This window comes from Filicampus tigris, chromosome 9, assembly GCF_054856515.1.
Source record: "Filicampus tigris isolate MCC_2025a chromosome 9, RoL_Ftig_1.0, whole genome shotgun sequence".
Lineage (NCBI taxonomy): Eukaryota > Metazoa > Chordata > Actinopteri > Syngnathiformes > Syngnathidae > Filicampus > Filicampus tigris.
The window spans coordinates 18,778,517-18,798,169 of NC_141225.1; the positions used below are offsets into that span (position 1 = coordinate 18,778,517).

General features: G+C 41.4%; 1 protein-coding gene across 1 annotated transcript in view; it reads right to left on the minus strand.

Annotated features, from left to right (window-relative positions):
- Window positions 1–10,507: 10,507 nt before the first annotated feature.
- Window positions 10,508–19,653, minus strand: part of LOC147142398 (rac GTPase-activating protein 1-like) — a 39,735-nt gene continuing 30,589 nt past the window's right edge. The window contains exon 18 of the transcript XR_015088234.1: window positions 10,508–10,525. The gene's annotated coding sequence lies outside the window, so the exon portion shown is untranslated. The remainder of the gene's footprint in view (window positions 10,526–19,653) is intronic.

Below are 19,653 nucleotides of genomic sequence, written 5' to 3' on the forward strand. Positions count from 1 at the left end.
CATGTGTGCATGAAGCACTCTCCGGTCGGACATGATTGACTTGATATAAAAATGTTTTGGTTTTTTTCTGGTTTTTTTTAAATCAGGTGTGGATAACTCTACAAAGAATATTTTTATTGTTATCCATTCCCAGCTCAACTGCATCTTCATATGTCTGTTGAAAACAACTCCAATTGTTTCACTCCAAGAACCTGCTGTCACGGTATGGCAGGGTTGAGGACCCAAATGTAGGGCAGCACAAGGCAAGAGCGCAGGATGCGCTCAAAAACAAACAACGACTTATTTTCACCAAAACAAAATGGAGAGAGCGAACGAGACATGGAATTAGAGCTGCTAAATTAACGCCAATCTAAAAAGCAAGCTACAAAGTGACAAACCAAAACCGGCAACGGAATCAACACAACAGGCAACGGAACGAGACAAGCGCAATGAACCGGCAAGGACTTAAAGAAACCAGGAAACTAAATAGCCTACAAGCCAACTGACGAGACAATGAGGAACACCTGGACAAGGCACAAGCGGTTGATGGAGCTGATAGGAAGACACCAGGCACAGGTGGGGAAAAAAGTGACCAAAGGAACAGGATAAGACATGAACCCAAAGAAAACAAGACATAACAAACACAAATACAAATCTTAAAAACACAGATCATAACACCTGTAGAATGTTGCGCACTCGAGCCGTGCATGCATGCAGTTGTTTGTAGGGTAATACTAACATTTATTATAATGAATAGATTCATATTTAACATCATTATAATAACAATTAATTATATCTATTTATAGTATATTTCTCTGCATAAGTTGCACTATGGTTCGGCCCACCGTCTGTCATGGATGCCAGTATGTTTTGACGGGGTCCCTCACATTGCCTCAAATTCGGATCAAGGACTGTGACGTTTTTTTTCTACCCATGAAACGTGGACGTCGGGCAGCTTTGGAGCACATGGCAGACTCGAATAAAGCCGTTTTAGCAGGTGCCATCGCAAAGTAGGATGCGCTGTGATTGTACGCATTGAAATGGATTCTATTAGGGCTGTTCGATTTTGCCTAATAAGAAAATCTCAATTATTTTCTCTCAAACCCGATTTTACGATTACGATTTCTTTGTAAAATAAAAAATAATGAAAAATGAAGTAATTTGAATGTCTTATTGAAACTTAATTTTTCTTTCTTTGAACTCGAAATGCCAGTCAATTTTACTTAATACACTCAGAACAATCCATTGGGATTAACAGCATTTTACTTCCACAATAGATTTCAGATCTGTTCTTAATTAAACCAATAATGAAAGAAGAAAGTGCATATACCATCTGAAACGAAATCATCAACATGGGAAAAGGTAGAAAGTCAATTCTGCAAACCAAACAGTCTGTCAGCAAGTCATTTTGCCAACCAGCTAGTGACTAGCCTTTCACCTTTCTCCCTGGTGTTACTTAAACATAAATCAATAATTAGTGCAAAACTGTCACTCAATAATGCAATGCACTGTCAAGCTTAAGTACGGATGCAAAGTCCGGCTGGACTAGAGGTCCGTTGTAGAGGAGAAAAAAAAGGGACGACTTTCAGACGTTGAGTTACTTTCTCATGGGTTGTATTGGGCACACACTACACTACAGATCTATTTTTGCCCGATTTATTAACCAAACGCTCACTTGCCTGAGCAAATAGCAGAATCGCCGGTAACCATGGATGTTGTCGTTGTTTCGGACTGCGCGCTCGCGGGAGGAAGCGGAAATGCAGAGCAAACTACGGTGGCTTAGATACACCAAAAATAACAAAGTCGAACGTAACGATATGCACTGGAGCTTGGCATGAAAAAACACGGTGAAATTGACAAAACTTGAAAGGACCGCGAGTTGGCGAGGGAATTCATCCTATTCTACTACGGCTCACTTCCAAGTTTTCTTCTGTACTCTCAAGTTTTGTTACATTCAAACATAGTTTTCTCATCCGCCCTGTGACTGGAAACAGTGTCTGGTCAGTCTGTATTAGCGTCTGGCACCCCACATTGTGATCTTACCATCTTACTAGACTATTAGTGTGTGTTTAAATGGTGTAAAAACCAAAGTAGTTTCACCTCTGCCTCCTCTGCAAAGTCTTTCAAGTGTCCATTCCTTTATTGATGTATGCTGACGTTCCCATTTGTTTCATCTTGCAATGTCCCCAGGTGAGTGGGGACAGATAACAGTCCTCTCTTATTCATGGGCCTGTCGGACACGCTGACTGGTGACCTCCATAGCTCGCCACAGGAACTGAAAAACAAAAACGGCTGATTCAAGCACACAAAATAGGATACAGCCATTTTCATTCCAATAGAATCACTATTGCTTCAGTCTCTACAAACCGTGCAGTAATTTACAGTATATTCTTACGGCCATAACATTTACTCATTCACCGCCATTGACAAATGTATTTGTCTTTTCACAGTCCAGCCATTCAATCCCAGGAATTTATTTATATTTTTTTGGAATTTTTGTCAAATGTTAGGGTAAAAAAGGGTCTGAAAATGCCTGGCAGTGAATGAGTTCAGTATACCTTCACAACCAAATCATTTTGAACTAGAAAACGATACATCAGACATAACATGGGAAATTATATATATATATATATATATATATATATACATACCACAATATGGCAATAACATGCTACACAAAATGCTAATTTGTGGCCACGAAATAGGCAGAGGTGGGCATTTTACAAAATTTTGCTGGTCCGTCAGCAGCCAGGGTACCCGTCCGTCATTTTTCGTGACGAACTGAATTCTAATCGTCAGTCCGTCACTCAGTCCCTCAGTTAGTCTGTCACTCAGTCCGTCAGAAGTCCGTTGGTCCCTCAGTCAGTCAGATAAAGGGCGTCCGCCAGTGATGGTTAATGGCAGATGACGATTACACTGACGAATGAAAACCCCTCAAGTCATCCGTCAGTCCGTCTTTTTTTTATAAGGTGTCCCGTCATTCGGAAATCGTCAACAGAATGGGCGTGCGTCAGTGACGGCCTGACCGACCGGTCCATCAGTCTGACGGAATGCCCACCTTTGGAAATAGGTATGCGCGCGCAATAATTTGTGGCTACAAAATTCAAACTTGTGGGTTTAATATCATTCTCATGAAGATATTGGATGTCTACGTAAACAAATGGGAGCGCACCTCGACTTGGTCAACAAGTTCCCGCCCACCACGCCCATCCAAATGGCTCGAGTTCTCGGCCAAGACTCATGTCGCCGAGCAGCATGAGTGTCTGGCCACCGCATCCTTCCACACCTCCATGTGAGGCCCAGATTACTTTGTCTGTGATAGTGTGTGAGGTGAATGCAAATATCAACATGTTCTTTCACGTCGTGGCTCTGAACTCTGCAGTGTACGTGCAGGTGGTGTAATGAGGCCTCACTGTGTGAGAATGAATATGGCGGGTAAAAAACACAAACATGAGCGTGTGCAACAATTTTATTGTAGAGTTGTGACATTTTGAGCCAGCTGCGAAAATTCTCTTATGGATTTGATTATATGCTGCACGTTGTGAATGTGCATTTTGTGTGCGTGGGTGTGTGGGTGTGTGTGTGTGTTAATCTCCGGCTCTGCATATCTTCACATATCACGATAGCTGGCAGTGTCAGCCGCCTGTGCTTCCAGTCATGAGTTTGAAATTTTAATTGAAAGTTATTAACTGTCAAACACATTTGAAAACAAGTCAGTTGTCAGAGGCATGCAAATGATATGCCAAATAGTTAAAGTCAGATGGCATTTTCTGAACCCAAATAGGTGGAAATGTTTGTATTATCAAAGTACAGTCAATCAGCGGTCGTGGGCCTGAACGTAATAGATGACAGGGGGAGGGAGCTTCGTACTGCGGACGTCACGCTACAAAAGTTGAACCGGCGACGACGAGGAGGGCGGCTGCCACGCAACTTAACCAGCCCGGAAAATAGACTGGGCATTCGGGAAAATCAGAACATTTTCCCAAAATTCCCAAGAAGATATATGCTTGCAGTTCCTTATAAACGAACTTTCCGCGCTTCATTTTCCAACGAGTGTATTTCTGCTCCTGCAATGTGAAATACTGTGCGTGCATCTCCTGTTTTGAATTCAAACCGAAATGAGTGCGGCCCCTTTTATTTACCGGGAAGTAAGTCAGCTGTATTTACTCCCACAACAGCGCACACGCCCCTATCTACCTGAACAAGTCTACGAAAATACCAAAAGAACCCCTGTGCACAGTTAGACTGCACTTCATGCTAGTCTTACGCTGGGCACGAAAATAAAGCCCCCCGTGCTTTTTGAGTCTGTAATAATCAGTCGTATATGCTTTCCAAATGTAATTTTTGAATACTGTGGTAAAGAACGGAACTTGGAAAAAAACAAACAAACGTGTTCTTTAAAGTGACCACACAAACGCATTTGGAGCATTCTCATTATCAATGCAGTGTGGGCCACTCACAGCTGTGTTCCCAGAGACATTTGGTGCTGAGGAGAGTGACCAGGCTTCCATGAGTCTGCAGTCCACACGGCGCTCTTCAGCGCCTGCTAATTATTCTTCACACCTAATCGGAGAAGGGGAGCAAGGCAGACGATGGAGGAGGAAGACCAGAGCGCGTGATGGAGAAGTGATTAGTGGCTAGCGCGGTTTGAGCGTCCTTACAGAAACAATTAATCACATGTAGCCACCACCTGTCTTGTGTTGTCCCTTCTGTTGCTCCCCAGCATTGCCTACAGGATGACAGTGTTTGTACAGTATGCGGAAAAGCTTGGTGACGAGTCAACTGGCTTGAGAGTCTTCGCTGGGCATCAGGTGTGAATAATAAATCGCAAAGGCCGCAAAGCAGAACAATGTCTCGTTTGACTTTTTCAGTTAGTTACAATTTCTTTTCTGGATTTTCAAAAACGGGATGGTTCGAGCTGTGACAAAGGGGAAAACAAATATTTGATTGATGAAGATAAAACTGCGATCTATAAACTGCATTGATCCAAAGTTGCACGTCAACTTTCTCTGTCACCTGTTTCTGAAATGTGAGAGCACTGGATTCACAGTACATGAACAAATGAACAAGTGTTTTAGAAGCCTTAAATCCAAAGCCCTAGATTGGCATGGTATTTGGTGATCCTTTTTTTTCAACACAGGTGTATCTGGTTAAACAGGCTTTTATCTTCATCAAATGTCAATGAAATTGGTATTGACTCAAACATAAAGCACCTTGTCACCTGGTTGATTGAAAGAAAATGTCAAGTGTGTTCGAGGAGGTCCAAATACTTAAATCCCCAACTCTTGACACATTCAAATGTCATTAGTTCGCTGCTGTTCCTATCTGTGGCATTAGCGCTACCGAGCAACGCGTATCATTGAGTGGTTAATGGGGGTCGTCATATTTTTGTCGATAATCAGATGTGCTTGTAATTCAGGCTGAGACAGAGTAATGTGAGCCCTCCCAGTTGGTTTCTGTCGCTCCTCTCAGCCTTGGACAGCATCCCGAGGCATCAGCGAGACACGGGCCAAGGTGAAAATTCCATTTGCAAATTCCCACCATCCCTGCAGCATATGGACACAACACTTATACTCCGCCTTTCCCATCATCCCTCATACTGCCCCATCCTCAATCAAAGCCCACACCCCTCTTCATACTCTCGACTCTTGAGAAGGCCTCAAAGAGCGACTATAATTACAATCAAACACATGCCCTTTGCGTTGTCGCCCTCCAACCTCTTCGCAAAGCCAAATTCCCCATGCAGGCATCGCCATTCGTTTTCTTGCTGCATGAGATTGATCTCGTCCTGCAGCACATTAAAAACTCAATAACCTGCTCACAACATCCGCCCGTGCCGAAGAGAGCTGATCAGCAGGTGTAACGCAACTCCAAAGAGGGAAGGAGTCCGCATTTACATGAGAACCATCTAGTCCTGTCAAAATCTTTAGGGCTGTCACTATCAAATATTTTTAGAATTGAATATTCTATTATTCCATCGGTTAATCGGATACATTTTATTTTGCATTCAATTGTATTAAAAAAAAACATTTTTCCCCAATTACTGTTTATTAACCAATTATTGTTGTTTATTTGGTATAGTTTAATGATTGACAAAAAAAAAAAATCAATCAATCATCAAATTTCATGAAGGATGACAGAAATTAGAGAATAAATACTGTTGAGAGGCTGAAATCAGAGTAGAAGAGTTGAACAATTTTAGCGATGAATTGTTGACGCGGAAGTTACTCCGGCTTCTTCTTCTTCTACTGCTGCTACTATTTCCGGTAAATTTGGTCAATCTGCGCATGTCAAAATAATTTTTAGTATGACGCATGAACACAAAACTCCTCGTCAGATCAATATTTTTAGTGTCCATGAAACCAATGTACCCGATCATAATTTTAAATAATAATAATAATTTTTAAACTCTTATCGGATTAAAAAAAAATTTGTCCATGTATATGTCGCCAATGGCCCTAAAAGATTACTTGATTATCAAAATAGTTGTCGATTAATCGATTCATTTTGACGCCTCTAAAAATGTTGGATCATTTGTCATTTAGATGAGGTATTTGTGCTGATGACAAACCACTGATGGAAAACATGGTCACTTGCAAACCAGGCCAAAACTATTACGGTGAATGAACACATCGTTAATGAAGCTTTAAGCTCATTGCCGTTAGCGGCGCACACACAACAAACCTGTTGCAAAATTCTTGAACAAATGTGATGTACTTGCATGTGATGATTCTCTCATTTGCATGATGGTTGTTTTACAAACATGAAAAATATGAAAAAAGAAAATCCTATATAACAAAAAAAAAAATCCACTTTGAGGTCCATACATATGCAACAGTTTACTAAGGAGCCACCATAATAGCAGCCGCTCCTGTGATTTTAGTTACACATTTCCTCTGAACATAATTACCCCCTTGAAGAGCCTTGATTACATATTGTAGCATCACCATGTGGAGACATTAGTCAGCATTTACGGTAAATGAATGACGAGACCATGATTAGCATACAAGAAGATGACCAGCAGTTTTACTGCGGTTGCATTCACGGTAAAACAAAAAAACTTGACGCCGTGATCGGAAAATTAATAACAGGCCGAACGGCTTAGGCAATCGTCAGACGTCATCTGAATTCTGCATGCAGCCAGATGGTATGCATTGAAGTCCCTGCGCGTGTGCCATCTGAAATCGGTGAGATTTTTTCACTGTGCATGTGTGTGCATGCTTGCCGCCTCTCGAGTCCGACTACAAGAGAGAATGTGACGGGTACAGTAACTTTTACCGGTTACTGTATACTGTAGCTCATACTGCCAGTACTTTACAGTCTGTTTTTTTTTGTTTTTCTTCAAAAGCTGTGGTTTATGCTGACCCAGGTCTGATCAGAAATGATGTATAGCAGGCCCTGGCAGCAGAAAACTATAATCGCCTGCCCGAAGCTTTTAATATTGTTTCTCAGTTTCAGTTCGGGGGACAATTACAGGCAGGTTAAATATATCATTAAACTGCTGTTTCCTGAAGTGCCTCTTGCTCCCTGTCAAAATAACTTATGATGCATTGACAGGAATGGTTTTAAATGGAAGCCAACGGCGTGCCTGAAAAGCCTGGACGCAGGCATCTGTTTTCATTATGCATCACATCGAGTCCAACAAATCTTTCTCCCTCCTTGGACCAAACCTTGGTGATTTGTCATCGGGGCTTTTTCCCCCTCTCATTTTCTTTCAAGCATTTCTTTTAATCTGGAGCCTCATTGATGGACTGGGATGGAATTCCGCAGGCACCAAATCAATTGTAGCCAATTATGTGCAGCGTTTCCAGCAGTGACAGTAGCTTGGTAGGATGCTATACAGATGCTACACAAATTGTGGACGGACTACAGTCCATGCTTGCCCAAATCAGAGTGGATGCTTGACAAAAACTCACAGAGATATGCGTTTCGGACTGTAAATTGTTTATGATAGCAGTTCGTAATACAGTTAGATTAATTCAGCACACCTCATTGCAGCAATACCTGCGAGCAACCGTGTTATTGACCAATTCAGTTTAGTTTCTTTTTTGTCGTTATGCGGTGCAGCTGAAATCGTTTGACTGCGCGTGGCAGTGCAGGCTGGGAGCGGTTCTGATGGCAAACATTGATCCTTGACTCGGCGTATCTTAATGAATTCACGGAACAAAGTGACTGAGATTAGAGAGCGGAAGGGAAGAGAACCAGAAAGACAGTAACAGGCGGACAAAAATGGGAGGGGGTGAGTCAGAGTGCAGAAAGAATAGGGCTATTAAAGAGAGGGATGAAATGGTATTGTTCCTCTTTGCCTTCTGGGAGTTTTCATGTCTATGTGAAGCTTTGCCAGTTCGCTGAGCCCAACCGTGTGCTGCGGGGCGCGAGTGCAGCCCGGATGCTTATTTGTGTCTACGGGGCGCGGGATATCGAGAAAAAGAGACAGAGGATGTGTGCGCTAAAATGTGAGACTTGTAGGGGATGAACATTTTCCACGGTGTCAGAGGACAGCCTTAATTACAATTGCATAGCAGTTCAAGCAACAGCCAAGCCATGCTTAACTAGACTGCACCAAGCTTGGACCAAGTCTGCTATAAGCCTTGGCTAATTGGACCAAAGGAAAGGAAAATCCCCACCCCAGCTGTGACGGGCACTGGGTGGATATGGAAAGGGCGAGAAGACAGAGGGAGATTAGTTCCTCCTTGCATCCATTTACATGAGCACTTGCTGGATCAATACCATTTTGGATTGCACCTTTTTTGACAGCCTCTCCACTGCGTATGTGCAACCCTCTTTATTGGCTCAGCTGTTGGGCACCCCAGACGCTGCAGTCGCCCAGTTGAGTTAAAAGTGATGTCTGCAGACCATCAACATCCAGGCAATCTGGCCAACTAAATGGGCGGATAGTGTGGAGAGACTCACACTGGTTACTACAGCATGAATTTCTGCCAGTCTGTCAATTTAAAGGCAGGGATTGGAGCTCCCGAGTCCACCGCCCAGCTGCCTTTAGCAGCAGGGGGCTCACCAGCCCTGCCAAAAGCATGGCAGGATATAAGGTGCAAAATAATTGCACGACTGCCCTGCAGTATCGCAGATTTCGTCATCCTGTCGGCTCTCTTTGAGTCTCTAGTTCATCTTCTGTTTGGGCCTGATTAGTGATGTTTGAGCTTTTGCTATTAGGGGTTTGTCATATATTACGCAGTTGTGCCATATGTATACTAATTACCACTCAATGGGGTTTAAGTATCTCATAGGGATGCGACAATATTGGCAAATCGCGATATTAAAATTGCCACGATATATCGTCGTCATCATGTCACGATGTTAATAGCAGCAAATCTGTTTAAAAGCCCAAGTGGTTTTCCCATTTGTGCAGTTCCAGCACCCTCTGGTGGTTAGTTTATTAGTGCAGTTTAATTTGATGCCACCTAAGTTTAAGACCCACACTAATCGCCAGATGAAGGGGGAACATAACGCATTTGAGTTCCTCCGCAAATTGACCCGATTTACAATGTGTGCTCTCATTAGCAAGTACGCACCTCAATATTTGGTGTTCGGTCATTGTAGGTCATTGATATACGTTGAGGTTAATGTTAATCTGTACTACGTGAACTATATGTATAATTAGAAATAATTATGCACCTGCTCACGTTTATTTTATTTTTGCATATGTATTTTGTGTTCTACAGAAACCATACACACACCCACACAACCAAATTAAACAGAAATTAAACGGATTGCTCACACGTACAAAACTATGTTCTAGCCAATAAAAGGTCCCATAAATCAGTCATACCAGCAAATATTTCTCAACATCTGTGTTGGCCCGCTTCAGCCGAATACAGCATTGTGAACTACATAGACCATGATACTTTGCGCTGCTGAGCTGAGCCAATAGGAGCGAATGACTGGCCAAGCCTATTTCTTTGTGAATGTTGTTATGTACAAAAACAGAATATTGTGATGGTTTTTTTTTTGTTGTTTTTTTAATATAAGCTCTTTTCTTAACAATATCGTGAGCTTTGTATATTTCGCCAAACTCCCCACAATATTGTGATGATTATCGTATCGCGAGGTTCACATCGTGATATTATCGCATCGTGACATTTGGATATCGTGACATCCCTGGTATCTCGGGCCAAGAATTTCATGCATCACGAAGAAGGTTTCTAAAGCTTTCCCCAACTCTCCTAAAGAGATACAATTCGATGAACGCATGAATGCTTATCTACAGTTGATGGCTTTAGACAAAATGCGTCTGTGAGAAAAGGTTTTGCCCTCAAGGTTAGGATCGAAGACGCAGACACGCGTGCATCACACACAAAGACACGTAGTCACTACAGGCCCCCTGCATTTGGCTGGCTGAGAGACAGCACGACTACTGCATGACGTTTCTCCATTATTCAACAGCATTAGCGGGCAGATGAGAAGCAAGAGAAAAAGACAGACGGGAGCAGAAGAATAGGCTGTTTGTGCTCACCCATGATGTCGGATGCCAGAAACCGTTTTCAAAAATAATGGAGTCTGTCGATGATGGCTGAAGATGCAATTTGCTCTGCAAAGAAAAACAAACGAGAGCAGCCATTACAACACGGAGTAGACAAGGATGAAGAAACAACACAGAGAACAAAATAAGTCACAAAGAAGAAGATTATCAGGCAGAAATGACAGAGCATATCAATATATGGTCGAGGAAGGTTTTGTATGAATTAAAAGAAGTACAGGGTTTGGTTATCTCAGACCGGAACGCTGGATATTTTTTGGGGGATCTGAAAGCTGTAATGAAAAAATAGGTTGTATCTTTCTACCTTTTATATCCTGTTTCAAATGAAGGATAAGCTTAGGTGATATCCTCTGCTGCTGATCCGTGTGATTAAAAGGTCATTTTGATGAAACGCCTGTAGATAAAGCTTTGCATTTCCACCCCAGGGCCAACATTGACCGTGTCGTTACAACCATTGCCCTGGGCTATTTCTTTTTTTCCCTCTCACATTGGAGAAACGGCTGCGATTGAAAGATGAAAAGATCTGGCTGACCTGAAGGAAGCCAAATTCCAAAATGTTTGGTAATTTTCCATCAAAAACAAATCTCACATCTCTACAGAGTGTGAGGGACTGTTTTCTCCAGCTATATTATTCATATGTACGAGTAAAGCCAGCACTACGATTTCAGGTCAGTGTGCTGTGGTATTCATGTACAACTTATATCATTGTCATATAAATGTTATTTCGATTTCATATACGTACATTGTTTTAGGTATTCAAATTACTAAAGGAAACTAAAAAGAGAAAACAGTTGCAATGATAATAGATAAAAGGACGTCATAAAAATTGGGGACATATTTGTCAGGGGATAAAATGTCACATCTACAAAAGTAATAAACATCCCAAAAACGTGTGACAAGCCATAATGAAAACTTTTCTTGAAAATGTTGTTTTTCTCTGTGTAACTTCCCCCCTTCACCATTCCCTTTGTTGCGAACATTATTCTCCCGTTTAATATGATAAAAACAAGTGCAAATCATTTCTGGTGAACGTTAGCCTGAAATAGGCTTTTGTATCTCTGAAAGGCCAGGCAGTGATTGTGAATAATTGAGAACATCGTACACAATACTTTTGTGTGATTTCATATTAGCCGCCTCCAATAAACAATCCTTGCAGTCTGAGTGGGTTCGATTGGATCTCAACGTGACGCTCTACTCTACAATGCTGTAATTATGCAAATGCGATGCATGTTTCAATCGAATTGTGTTCATAAAGCTCGCTCATAATGACTTTAATTAATCACCGGGTATTTACAAACTTAGAAAAATGATTGAGTGCAAAGAGGAATGTGGTACGGTGGCCGGGTAGTGCGAAACAATTTTCGTAAATAGTCTGGGTGATGTCAGGCATTGTTTTGAAAACAAAAAGGAAGAACACAAAATATGCTTTGAGTGAGTGCGGGGAGATGGACTTCTCGGTGCTGGCGCCTAGCAGTGGCTGGCGACGGCTGAAAGGGAGGACGCCGTCGGCCGAGAACCCGGGCACATCGCCTGCTACTGTCCAGAGCCAGCACCGAGCAGTCCATTTTCCCCCGATGGATCGAATGATGCCGGTAAGTGCGCTGCTTTACCATCGTTATAATATATACTGTACATGCATTGTGTTTTTGAACAATACTAATCGACTGTCATTTTTTGCGATGGTTCGGTCCAAGCTGGGTTCGAACTCATTGCACGGCGGGCCCGCGTGTTCTTGAAAAACAACTGCACAGGGAATGAAGATAAATAAACACCAACACAATTATTATTGGTCTTCGTTCTTTGTATTTCTGTTTAGCTATGTTCCTTGTGCAGTTGATTGCAAAGAATTTTGCTTCACACTGTATTTTGTAATACCTCATTTATTGTTTATTATTTTACTTTATCCATCCATCCATTATCCATACCGCTTATCCTCACAAGGGTCGCGGGGCGTGCTGGAGCCTATCCCAGCTGTCTTCGGGCATTAGGCGAGGGACACCATGAATTGGTTACCAGCCAATATTTTTACTTTATTACTTGTAAAATGTTGTTGTTGTTTTTTACTCCATCCTATTTGCCTATTTTGTTTTAAATTAATCATGTTTTGTGATTTGTTAATTTTATATATTGAAAAATATATGGGTTTTTTTTATATTTTATTGTTAAATAATTTAAAATGTATTACCACAAACAACAGAAATAAAGTACTGAAAATTGGCACTGTTGGGTACCGGTATCGATTCCCACGTACCGGGAATCAGTTCAAGTGTGAAAGGTATGTTTTGGAAATGGTTTATTAAGCACTAAGTTCATTTCTTGTACCGGTGAAAAATATATTCCCAATGTATTAATAAATGTCTTAAGTCAAATTAATTCAATCCTAAAATATGTATTGAACAGTGGATCATTTCATGCATTTTCTTTTCTTCTGAGAGGTTGCATTTAATTAACAATGGGCCCCATACGTACTCATGGGCCCATGCTGTGTATACAAAGAAGCGAACACAGCCAAGGCTAGCCAGCTGTCGTTTTAACCCTCAGAGGAAAATGGGAATCACCTGCATGTCCATTAAAGTGTGCTGATGAGAAATTCTGATCCAGAAGTCTCCTTTGTGGGTGAGGCTAATATGCCTCCCGACTGGGACCTTAGCAAAAAAGATAATGCTGATAAAATATGTATTCATATTCATCTTTGGTCTATATTACGGTGGTGGAGTGGAGACCAGCTGCTGGTTTGGAAGTGTGTTATGGTTTCTTGTATGACTGTTCAAATATGAAAGAGCACATAACTTAACCCTTCCTGCCTTGTGTTCATTTTACTTGCACATGGCCAGGAATATCCTCATAATTTTTGTCTACATCAAATAATGACCTACATATTCTTTCACACTGTATTAATAGCCTGTCTAACATTATTGATAAGTGGATGATTGATCCTCAATCAATATTTCAGATAAAAGGAAAAGTGACGTTTTTCTTTTACACCCCTTGTGTTTGGATAAAAAACATCATCCATCAAAAACCCATCGTATCCTATTTTACCTCACACATGAGAAAAAAAACTTCAGTCAGTCAGTCAGTCTGTCCTTTTTTGTGACAAACTAAATTGTAATCGTCAGACCGTCAAATTAAGTCAGTCAGATGTCCATAGGTCGGTCAGTCAGTCCCCCCCAAAAAAGGGCAGAAAAATGGGCGTGTCCGCCAGTGATGGACGCGGTTACTGACCATTACAATGAGGGAGGACAACCCACTTCCGCCATTCGTCAGGCCGTAATTTTTAAAAGGTGTCCCTTTATTCGTCAGTCGTCAGCAAAATGGGCATCTGTCAGTGATGGACTGATGGACCGGTCAGTCTGCTGGAATGTCCACCCCTGCTGATCAGTGGTGATGCCGTCAGCAAGTTTGACCATGGTCAAATAGGTAAATTTTCATAGGGTGAATTTGAGAGCAGTCACTTGTGAAGAGGGACTAAAGGAGGGGACTAGGGACACATCCCTGAGGTGTGCCCCGTGTTCAGGATGAGAGTGGAGAGGGTGCTGTTTCTGACTGTGAGATTCTGTGGTTTGTTGCAGAGGAAGTCCTAAACCTCTGCCAGCTGGTAAGAGAATCCCTTAAAGAGTAAATCAAACCGAACATATTTTTTCAAGAATATGTTCGTGACAGGCCCACTGGTTGAAACACTGTATACAGATTAATATTGCGTTTGTGGAATATGAGTTAAGCAGCAAAATCCACCCCTTTTTTGCCATCTCAGGGCGCAGCCATTTTGTCACTTCTGTCGACCGAGAATGACATTAATTCCGTGTGTTGTCACAATCAATCCGATGGAATACATCAAAACCTGACACAATTTCAAAACATTCCATTTCAAATACCGTACTGTAGTGATGCAGCATCATCATAATCATTTAATCAAATGCGTCTGTTGTAGATGTAGGATGCTCTGTCTTCCAAGTCAAGCCACAGCTACCAACAAGGCCGTTCACGCCCGTGTTCTGAATTCTCCACACACACACACACACACACACATATACACACATACAAAAAAGCCACGGTCCATATTTTTTCATTAATAACTGACTGACTTCATGCCTCATTCTTTTAACTAAAGACTAGATTAAGAATCCTGCCAGGCATTTATTCCCGTCTGTCTTTGTTCCTAATGAGAAGCACAGCAGTACATTTCAACATGAATCTACTTCTACTGATTGGCTGACACATGAGTATGAGGTCTTTAAGAAAAATGTTGACACTCTTGATGCACTCCGCTATCTCGCTGCGTGAACTCATCAAAAGGTATGGTGTCAGAATGCAGCAGGACACGGAATATGAGACAGATATTCTACATGTATGGTTACATCAGAATTTTTTAAGGGAATATAGATGTTTTTGTTTTTTTTCAAAGATGAGCTACGTTCATTCCTACAATTTTTTTTTTTACTGAGCTTGCCTTGATAACCAATTGTGCACTGCTGACTGCTCTTAAGAGTCACTCAAAAAGAAGCCATATGATGCATTGATTTTTCTTGGTGCATAAATCATGGGCAACAAGGGTGTTTTTTCTTATAATTAAATCTCACATTTCACAGCATTTCTTGTCACTGTGGGAGAACATGTAATGACAATAAGAGTTGGAGTACAGCTATCCAACTGTGTTATTTATCCCCAACCCCCGTTGCTCACAGCTGGATCCATCTGGATGGAACTATTTAGCTTCAATTAAAGTCAGTACTTTTTAGAACTCAATATTTGTCCCCACCCATATTTGATAAGCACGCCGCCGGCCAAATGTGTCAAACCCTTGGGACACATCTCAAGGTCCTCTGTGTTCCTCCAACTCCATGTCAGCACAATTTCCAAATTCCCCAGAGCAGTTACCAGGCAACAACTCTTTTATTAACCTAACAGCAGAGACATATTTCATTCCTCTGTCAGAAACATGCCTGAGGACAGTGTTGGCTTGGGTTTGACTTAACCCCACAATGGAAACAGAATGTACCCTTGTAGACACAAACCGCTGGGCTCCCATAATTTTGTCATTTCAGATCCAATGGGCTTCAAGTTGCTAATCGAAAGCCTGACCCCCGAAGGTCGATACCGACGATTGTAGTGAGGACAATCGGAAGGGTAATCTTGACATCATCAGTGTACAGCATCTGATAGAGATTGAATGAGAGCAGCAGAGGAAATGAAAAGAGAAGATAATGGGTACTTTGGTGTCATTACCAAAGGTGGGAAATCCAGGTCCAGAAAGTAAAATCCCTGCCACAGTTTGGCTTTAGCCACGGGTGCTTCTACTCAACCGGCAGGTAGATGAGCTCAGTTGATTCGGAGCACCTGTGGCTCAAGCCAAACTGTGGCAGGGTTTTTACTTTCCTGACCTGAATTTCCCATCTCTGGTCATTATCTGCACCAAAAGGGAAAAAAAACAAATGGAGAAAAACAAAAGATTACCTGTAATGGTCATATCACTGTTTTTGATGAAATTTCATGAAAATAAAAATTGTCAGCAACGACAGCAGCGAATACGCCTGAATTATATTTTCAAACCGCTTTATACTTGGTAGATAATCCAATTTAAGACATAAATAGAAATTGCATAGTTCTGTTTAGTGCAATCAATCATGTTTTTTGCATGGTGAAGTGATGTTATTTGCTTTAAACTGCAACACGTTAGTTTCATTTAATTACAGAATAAACAACCCACCTAACATGTCATCGCTGTCCTGTGAAAAACACTTATGTCCATTTTTTTTTCCATTTTTCTTATTTGTCCATGAACGCATTACAGACATCGCATTAATGTGAAAATTTAAAAAGTTTCCAAAATTGGACATGTGTTTTTCACAGAACAACAACGATATGATAAATTTTAATATATGTAAACTATCATAAAAATCACTTTTTTTTTCCATCCCACCTTTAACCGTTCAGCCTTGGTGTGATTTGGGCCTCCGGTTGTCACCCTCGTTTTCTACAAAGCTATTCTTTAATTTACACACATGCTCACAGGCATACATGCATGCATAGTGGGGATCTCTTTATTATTAAAATGTCTAGCAGTGCCCTCCAGGCCATCAAATCACCTGGCAGCTCTCGTACACCCCCAACACTCTAATACTGACAGCTATCGTTAGTTGTTTTAACAGAACACACGTACACACATAGAATACTGGCGGGCTTGACCGACTGTATATTGCTCTGATACCGCTGTGTATAACCTGCTGATTGATATGCTAACATTGTGCTGCTAAAAGCTCAGAGGCAGAAAATTAATTACACCCAAGAGACCAATGTCCACTTACCAGTTCTTAGCATGGTCTGCCATGACTGTGGTGTGGCTCAAAGTAGCTGACTGTCAAACAACATCAACAAAACCAAAAACCAGACAAAAACCGGACTCGGACATTTTTTTTTATTTTTTTTTAACTTGTCACAATTTAACTATCGTCCCATTCTGGTCCTGCATGCCAGTACCTTTTTCGAGTGTGTATCATCCTACAGCGTATCTATCAGCCATTTATTACTTTGACCTTTGTGCACGCGAGTATGTGTTTAATTGCGGATTTGGACACAGGTGTGTTGGAGCTAACCAGCAGCTGCACCTCGTGCCACTAATTAGCAATTGCTTGTCTGCTTTCTTTCAGTCTTGGGGTGTTTGTCAATTCCCAAAATAGTGCACTATTAAGTGCTTACGCCATGTTGTAGGGGTGTCTGGATGTCCAGGGAGTATAAATGTAGGGCACTCAATATTACCTACAATCCTCTTGGAAAAGTAGTGAGCAATGTTCACTCAAGTCAATATAGACCACAGTGCACTGCGAGCAGGAAAACAACATGGCGTAAGTGCAGATATCAAAGCAATCCACTGACTATACACCATGGAAATAATGAATTCATTTTATTTCATTGGAAATATGTACAACAAAGGGAATAAAATACAATGTAAAATAAGATATTTTTTATTCATATTAAATGGTTGGAGATCTTAATGTGCTGGTCACGTGATATGCGACGGGGTGCAAGTAGTTAGCTGGCTTCTTTTGTTGTTGTATGTTGCTGTCAGTGGTCATGTAACCTTTGTCATGTCATGCTTGCTGTAGCGGTGTTTTGATTTCATCTTTTTAAACACACTGAATTTTGATTTGCTTGGACTTTGTTAATTGAGTATTTTTGATTCCGTGTTCCTTCTTGTCCCTTTTTTTGTTTTTTGGAAATAAATTCACTCTGAGACTTCTGCGCCAAGATAAACCTTTAGTGTATGAGAAGAGTTATGGAAGCAGCCTGCTCAGACTAACAATAAATAATCGCTATGAAACACAAACGTATGTCCGCGTTCCTCCGTAAAAGCTCATTTCAAAAACACGGCTTTACTTCTAGTTATCATCTTCCACGACACCTGGAGCGATCACATGAGTTTCAGTTGGCTCCCTCTCCAACCTCCCGTTCACACCCCTTTTAGCAAATTAGACCATTTAATTAGGAAAACCTCATTTGTATCAAATCATTTACATAGATCAACCAGCCCTTGCCAGAATATTCTAATTGATTATTGTTGCCTGAGGATCTGTGTGTGTGTGTGTGTGTGTGTGTGTGTGCGTACGCGCACACACACTCGTGTAAATATTGCTTTATGGTGAATAAGGAATATTTATCACAGTGCAAATCATGTACCCATGTTAATGTTGAATGCTTTACCCATTATGGAAAATATTTGCAGTTCTTTCTGCCCATTCTGTTGTAAATCTCTCTTTTGATCAAACTCGAGCTTTTGTGCGCTCTGAAGTGCCTCTTAGCACACTCTTGTGGCGACACACCATTCAATCGCCTCTGTGTGGCTGGCACAAGCAACAGGCAACAATGTACCTTAATTCTTTTCATAAAGCTCCATTTAGGGATAAAAAAAAAAAAAAAAACCTTTTCATTACTGCTTCCAATTTGTGACTAATAATGACCATTTTATGTGGCCTCTCATCCAGCCTTTGCACAAAGCGGAGCGAACAAGAGTGAGCCGAGTGTGTGGACCTTTGAACGATATGTGATAAAGAAAAAGAGACTGCCGATTAGAGTTCACCGGGTGGTGTGACGTGGAGCCTTTCACATGCAACTTCCTCTTTCCGTTCCTAATCACCAGCTGTTCAGCAAAAATGAATTAAGACGAAATGGTTACCATGGCACTGCATTTCTAAATGTTTCCAATCACTTGACGCTTGTTAACAGGATTTTTAATAATGATAGACGGAGTTTAAAGAGGCATTGATTTGTGAGAGGTTTGCATTCAAACAAGACCACACCATCCAAGGCCTTTGTAGATTCTACAGTATGCCAATGGTCTCCTGTTAGTCCATTTTTGACCGTCTCCAGTGAAGAAAAACAATATTCACGCATATACAGGTAAGCGCACGAACAAAATTGATGTTGCCAATGACCACTTATTAAACTTTCTAGCATATTGACAGCCCTCCCATGCAGAGACATGGCGTGTTTGTTCGGTTGGGCGGTGGCGCACTGCATAATACCGAGAGGGCTTACTAAGATTTTCACCTTCTCATTTCTGTTTTCTCTTTAATGCATTTAGAAACACATCGCCGAATTCACTTTGCAAGGTCTTTAATTTCCCACTTGATGGGTGGGCACTGGATAAGCCCACCAGAGACCCAACTCTTAGTATACAAGCAATTAAAATGTTTTCACATAGCATGTGACCCTTTCAAAGGCTGTTCTCACATTGAGGTGCTGTACCTGAAGAGGGAAAGTTGGGTAGTGAGATAAGAGGAGGTAACTGACCACATAATCAGGATGTTAACTTGCACACTGCTGAAGTGGGCCTTAGGAGATCAGTGGCGCAGACAAGTCGGGCTCACTGATTGGAAGAAGAGAGAGGAGAAAGTCAATAATGTCTCTGACTCGTCTGTGATCCCTCAGAGAAACGGAGCAGAAAAAAACACAAACAGACCAGGAGATGGTAAAACCGAGACGTGCACACATCCCTGTAAACTTTGACCCGGGCATACATAATCAATAACTGAGTCAAAGTGAAAATAAAAAAAAAAGTCTCAAAACCACATGTACAGGTGTGTACAGGTAGTCACAATTGTACGCCAAATATCACAAAGGCAATGATGTAGAAGGAAGAAGAAAAAAATCAGAGCCTCCCTGATGTCAATATTACATGACAG